This window comes from Urocitellus parryii, chromosome 6 (assembly GCF_045843805.1).
Source record: "Urocitellus parryii isolate mUroPar1 chromosome 6, mUroPar1.hap1, whole genome shotgun sequence".
Lineage (NCBI taxonomy): Eukaryota > Metazoa > Chordata > Mammalia > Rodentia > Sciuridae > Urocitellus > Urocitellus parryii.
This window is the reverse complement of record NC_135536.1, coordinates 79,539,580-79,546,718: the sequence shown is the minus strand read 5'-3', so window position 1 is coordinate 79,546,718 and position 7,139 is coordinate 79,539,580.

Sequence of the window (7,139 nt, the reverse complement as noted above, 5' to 3'; positions counted from 1 at the left end):
TGCTTGGACTGGAATGTGGTTTGAGGCTGCTAGTGTAAGGATGCCGCCCAAAAAGAGAAGAAAAGAATGAAAATACTTTCTTATCCAGCTGTACAAGTGCTCCTAACTCAGTATCATACCTTCCTTACTAGAATTGTTGCTATCCCAGAGAAATGTTATATGGCTTCTTGTCCCATTGACTAGCCACATTCTCCTTTCTATTTACTTTTTTAGGTGCCTGCTTCTCTTCTCTACTCTTCAACTCTGTTTTCCCTAAAACAGAACCTGTTTTAGAAGGAGTTACTATTGAGTGTCTCTTCCTGTGTCATCCAAATACCCTGGATTTACTGGGAAATGTTGAGGTAAAACAAAAAAGAAAATTATCTTTTTGCATCTTTGCTTGAATCCATCTATTCAGTGAGGACATTCCAAGAATAAGATATGCAGTATTATTAGAATTGGGGTACTGTTAGAAACCCTACTCTAGAATTGGGTGATATCACCACTCTAGTTTATCCTGCTACTTTATATATTTTAATCCAAATTTCTCCCCCCTGAATTTAGATAAATATTAAAACTTTCCCCATACCCTAAAGTTTCAGGGGAACTAAACATACTGGTAGGCTCTTCAAAGGAAAAGTCATTTCTTTCACATTTTTATATCCTGGCTCCCAATTCTCTTCAGTCTTATTAACTCTAGATATGTTCTCTTACCTCCCAGACTGCATATTTTGTTTTGTTTTTGTTTTGTATCAGGGATGAAACTCAAGGGTGCTTAACCACTGAGCCACATCCCCAGCCCTTTTTAAATTTTGAGATAGGGTCTCACTAAGTTGCTGAGCCTGGCTTTCTTTTTTTTAATTAATTTTTTAATTTATATATGACGGCGGAATGCATTACAATTCTTAGTACATATAGAATACAGTTTTTCATATCTCTGGTATACAAAGTATATTCATGTGTCTTCATACATGTACTTTGGATAGTAAGGTCCATCACATTTCACCATCATTTCTAACCCCATGCCTGCTCCTTTCCCCTCCCACCCCTGAGGCTAACTTTTATTTTTTTTATTTTTATTTATTTTTTTTTTTCTGAGGCTGGCTTTTAACTTATGATCCTCCTGCCTCAGCCTCCCAAGTTGCTGGGATTACTGGTGTGTGCCACTGCACCCAGCCCTCTCACACCACTTTTTTTAAAAAAAAAAAATATATTTATTTATTTATTTTTTAGTTTTCGGTGGACACAACATCTTTGTTTGTACATGGTGCTAAGGATCGAACCCGGGCCGCACGCATGGCAGGCGAGTGCGCTACCGCTTGAGCCACATCCCCAGCCCTCACACCACTTTTGAAAGCCAATTTCTATACTCCCACACCTAATCTTTCTCTTAGGCCCACCTGTTTTGACTCACCTTGAGATTAATATTGGACAGCCAAACTTAACCTTCCTGGCATCCTTAAGAGGCAGACACCACAGTTGTGGTCAAAGGCATCACTTTTGAGGAGGGAGGTATGTGAAATAAAAGCAAATACAGGAGAAAGAGCTGGAGTAGATGTACCTTTCCTATACTATGTAGGCACTGCTGGTAAGCCAGGGAAAACAAAGCTCATCATGATTATGTGCCTTTTCATTCTCATTCATTTCTGACCCTTTCTATGTCCATCTTCTGCTTCTCTATCCCACACTTACTATAGAATGCCTACATAGTACTCCACAGCAGATACAGGCATCTTCTGCCAATTATGCTTACACCCAAAGACCAGAAAGTTGGGTTTCAGTCTACCTGAGACCTGAATGGAGGAGCAGTGAGGAAAGAAGGGGGAGAGGTAGGGAAAGGAAGGACAAAAAATGATCCAGTTAATCCAGCTGACTTGCAGAGACTCTGGGTCCCAGAATGAAACTTGCAGGTGGATATGATGTATAGGCAGAATGAATCTTCCAGACATTCAGCCAGTTGACATGATTCTCAGACTCTTGAATGGCATGGGGTTCCTAAAAGGGGGAAATAGGAATGTGGTGAGGACTGCACTGCCTCTAAAGCACCCTTCTGCTCTCCTCTCACAGTTCTTATATTCTCTATGTGCACTCCCTTGTCATTCTCTCCACCTCTTTTTTTGTTTCTCTAGTCTACAGAGGGCACATTCCCACAAATCATGGGACTCATGTTCTTGGTAAGGCTCTCACAGAGTTCACCTGTGCTGGACATTCAGTGGGCATGGGGGATGGGTTAGCACCAGGCCCTGAGGCCTATAGAAAGGAAGGAAGGTATAATGTTGAGAATAATGCTTGACTCTTCTCCACCCATTGAGGGATTTTAAAATTTTAGGGCAAAAGAAGGGTGTTAGAGATGCTTCTCCATCTCATGGCATGATAGTGGAAGCTGGGAACTCACTCTTGTGGTTTCTGTCTTGTCATGGAACCATCCTTTCTTAGGGAACTCATCTCTTCTGTCTCCTTTTTGTTCCTCTAGAATTCTGTTCCCTTTCTTTTCTTCTACTGCCCTGCTCAGAATTTAGAAAGCTGATTTCCTTTATGTTTAGAGCAAGGATTAAGAACTCAAAAGTCTACAGGAACCAGTGACATAATAAAGAATAATGTGAATTAAATAGGAACTGTGGCAAACTGAAAAGTACATGCCTCGTCTCCAGGGACAGCAGCTATTGATTTCGGCAAAGTACATCATGTAGGTTGGAGGCCCAGAATTAACAAGCCTGGATCTTAAATGTTGGCAATATATTTTGAAAATTGTGAATGCTGTGCCCTCTGAACAAACCTCATTTGCAGATCCCAGTTCATAGACCATCAGTTTTCAACCGCTGCCCTAGAGATTCCCTTACCAGAAGTTCTTAAGATGGCCCTGCACATTGGTCAGGCTCATGAATAGGACAATGCCATGTGATAGGTGCCCACCATGTGATAGGTGCTCCAGTTTGCATCTGCAGAGGAAGGAGTGGTAAGTAAGGATTAAAGGTAAGGCATTACTTGTCAGGTAGAAGCAGAAATAGAGACTTAATGGTGATAGCTCTGGGCTTTTATTGGGGTCAGCCTCCTGCTGTAGCTCACTTCCTCACTCACCACCTGCCAGTCATTCACCAGGTTTCTTGTAGAACATATGGAGCAGTGGCAAAAAGATAAACAGCACAACAATGAGTGTAGCCCACCAAGTAAGGAGGAACATGATGAGCAGGCAGGGTAAAGAGCCCAATAGGGAAAGCCAGGGACTGTACCAGTGGAAGGAAGGGTATCAGCCCTTGCAGTACCACTCTTGCACCCAAGGATTCTCTCCTATAATTCCAGCAGCTCTGAAGGCTGAGGTAGGAGGATTGCAAGTTTAAAGCCAGCCTCAGCAATTTAGCAAGACCCTAAGCAACTCAGAAATACCCTGTCTCTAAATATAAAAAATGGTTGGGACTTTGTTTCAGTGGTTAGGTGCTAGAGGAACATTTGGAGATGATCCAAGTTCATCAGTTCTGCCAGCCTTGGACCTGACCCTAACACCTGTCCATATTAACCAGGCAATTGGGTAAGGGAAGTGAAGTTGATGAGGGCATAGGAGTAGAGGAAACAGTTGGAGATGATGGGAGCAATGGCATTCAGCTCAGCTTTGAGAGTGACTAAAGGTCAGCCTCCAAATTAGTGTCGTGGGATCAAGATCTAGAGAGCTGAATACATTGTCTTCTGGTTTCCCTTTCCCTGTTCTCAATTCCTCATTCCCTTGCACACATGTACCAACACCCACTACCACGTTAGGAGACAAGTTTCATTTATTTTGAGGACTGGAGAGATAGAAAAGAGGCTTAAGCATTAGGCCCTAGAAATCAGAGTTAGGACTCTGGGAGTCATGAGAGAAAAGGTAATTAACAGTGTCTGGAGTAGAGTAGGGAGGGAGTTGAGAGGAGAGGGCACTCACCAATAAGAATGAAATGGAGGGGCACATCTATAATTAGTGGAACAATGTGGCACACTCCTATAATCCCCGCAACTCAGGAGGCTAAGGCAGAAGGATCACAAGTTCAAAGCCAGCCTCAGCAACTTGGTGAAACCCTAAGCAACTTAGGGAGAACCTGTCTCAAAATAAAAAATAAAAGGGACTGGGGATGTGGCTCACAGGTTAGGCATGCCGGAAGGTTCAATCCCCAGTACCAAAGTACATTGATTTCATGCCCTTTTTCTCGGACCATGAGCATGGAGTCTGCCTTCAGCCTCCTAATGTCAGCTGGAATCCTCAGTGCCACTCTGTCCTCTGCCCTTTCCTGCTTTATTTCAGTCCCCACTGTCTTCCAGGTTAGTTGGTATCTTGGTAAGAGGCTTAGGGGAGAAAGGAGAAAATGTGGTAGACAGGGCCATCCCAAGAGTATAATTTTGGGAGGAAGAACAGCAAAAGTGGCCTCATTTCTCAGTACCAAGGAGTTAGATAGTGACTTAAAAAAATGGAGGTGACAGTGACTGGTTGGTATTCTGGAGATGGTCCAAGTTCAAACAGCAAAATTTAAAGTCTAGGGCTGGGGATGTGGCTCAAGCAGTAGCACGCTCGCCTGGCATGCGTGCGGCCCGGGTTCGATCCTCAGCACCACATACAAAGATGTTGTGTCCGCCGAAAACTAAAAAATAAATATTAAAAAAAATTAAAGTCTACCTGTAAATCAAGGCAAAATATGAAAATGGTGCCAGTCTTCTATCTGCCTCTCAACAGTCTTTTCTCTTCCCACATTCCCAGGAGGCTTACACACCTCACCCCTTCTATCTTTTCTTCCTATTAAGATACCTAGGCTCCTTCAACTCTTCCCTCTGTGCTTCCACTATCCTGACTCTTTAGAGTAATGGGCTCTTATTCTCCTATGTGGGACCCTCCCTAGGATAAACTGTACTCAGTCATTGGCTTTTTTGAGGGGAAAGCTATGACAAGAAGGAGGAGCCTTCATTCTGCTCACCTTCCTCATTGCTGTAGACTTCATTCTGTTTGTGTTTTTGTGGGGAGGGGTACCAGGGATTGAAACCAGGGCACCTAACCACTGAACCAAAGTCCCAGCCATTTTTTATATTTTATTTAGAGACAAGGTGTTTCTGAATTGCTTAGGGTCTTGCTAAATTGCTGAGGCTGGCTTTAAACTTGTAATCCTCCTACCTCAGCCTTCAGAGCTGCTGGAATTATAGGCATGCAATACTGTTCTGGTAGAGGCAGGACCTTTGATCTTAACAACTGCTGAAATCCCAGCCATGTGGGCACTCCAGCCCCAGGCAGCTCCTATTCCACACACCCACGTCAGTCCTATTTCCTAAAGCATCTCAAATCATATGGAAGCTTGAAAAATGCGATTCAGATTAGACATTTCTTTATAAGAAGAAAACTCTACCCCAAAGCAGTAGGTCTGGTTAGGTAGATACCTCCAGTATCAAAAGGGGGAACAGAAGTATATGCCTAGGGGTAGCAGGAGTAAATTTAATTATCAAAGAACATCATACAGTTCACTAACAGAGTCATAGGGAGAAGAGGTAAGGGCCGGTACCACAAGATAGCTGCCTGTGCACTTTTTTCTTTTCTTTGTGGGCCAGTAATGGTACAGCCCAAGAGTGCTCTTCCACTGACTATATTCCCAGCCCCCCCTTTTTTAAATTTTGAGATAAGGTCTCCCTAAGTTGCTATGACTGGTCTTGAATTTATGATACTCCTGCTTCAGCCTCCTGAGTTTCTGGGATCACAGACTGACTGTGCCAACATGCCCAGCTATACACTACTTTTTTGTGTGTGTGTGGAGAAAAAAATTACTTTTATGTAATAAAAACTTTATAGAAATATGTTATAAAACAGTTTGAATCAACACTCCTAAGCAGAGCATTTAAAATATAAAGACAGTAAGTTTAAGTAAGTTAATAGTTTTGATGACAACTAAAATTTGAAAATGTATAAAATACACAAAATTATGAAAATCATTATATTTAAATGCTAAAGTCTTACTCCTAGACAAAAGAACAGATTTATCTATATAGAGATGGTGAATTTGCTAGTAATTCTAGCTACATGGAAGTTTGAAGCAGGGGAAATGCAAATTCAGCTTCAGCCACTTGGCAAGAATCTGTTTCAAAATAAAGTCAAAATGTGCTGGAGATGTAGTTCAGTATTATAGCACCATTGAGTTCAATCCCCAATATAAATACATATGCCTGCACATATTTATATAAACAAATTTTGATAAATTAAATGAATAATTACATAAATAGAGTAAACAACCATGACACTATATACAAATCATAAACAAAACAGGGATAATATTTACACATGTAAGTAAAAGCATATTTGACTTTGTTAAAAATGGGCACGTGGTTTACATGTGTTTTAATTTCAACTTACATTATCCTCAAGTAAAAAGTCAGAAAATTTTTCTTTGAGTTTTAACATATAGGTATAAAAATTTTAAAAAATTCATTGATGTGAGAAAACCTACTGAACAACACTGAAGCTACTGGGGCTGGGGATGTGGCTCAAGCGGTAGCGCGATCGCCTGGCATGCATGCGGCCCGGGTTCGATCCTCAGCACCACATACCAACAAAGATGTTGTATCCGCCGAGAACTAAAAAAATTAATATTAAAAATTCTGTCTCTCTCTCCTCTCTCTCCTCTCTCACTCTCTCTTAAAAAAAAAAAAACACTGAAGCTACTCTGTTATATATATGGGAAATATGATTTAAGTGGAACTCAAAAAGAGACATGAATTAAAGAAAATATAACCCACAAAATTCTGAATAACTCTATTACTTTAGAAATTCTTCTTTTTGAAGTTTTTGTAGTAATACATGGACAGAATGCTATTATTTACTTTGCTTTTTTACAAGTGGTACTAAAGATCAAACCCAGTACCTAACCTGTGTGTGTGTGTTTGGGGAGAACCTCAGTCACTGAGTTACATTCTCAGCCTTATAAATCCTTCTTCAAACTACATTTATCAGCTGTACTTACATTGTCACTAGGAGCAGATATTTTGAATCATTGCTATTCATTACAAGGCACAAAAAAATTTTATGGAGAATCTGTAAGTATTCATAAAAAGCTCTGATGAAAAAATTTTAGTGAACAAATATTTAAAAAGTAGCAAAAATTGTGGAATGTGATGGACATCATTATCCAAAGTACCTGTATGAAGACAAGAGATATGAAAAA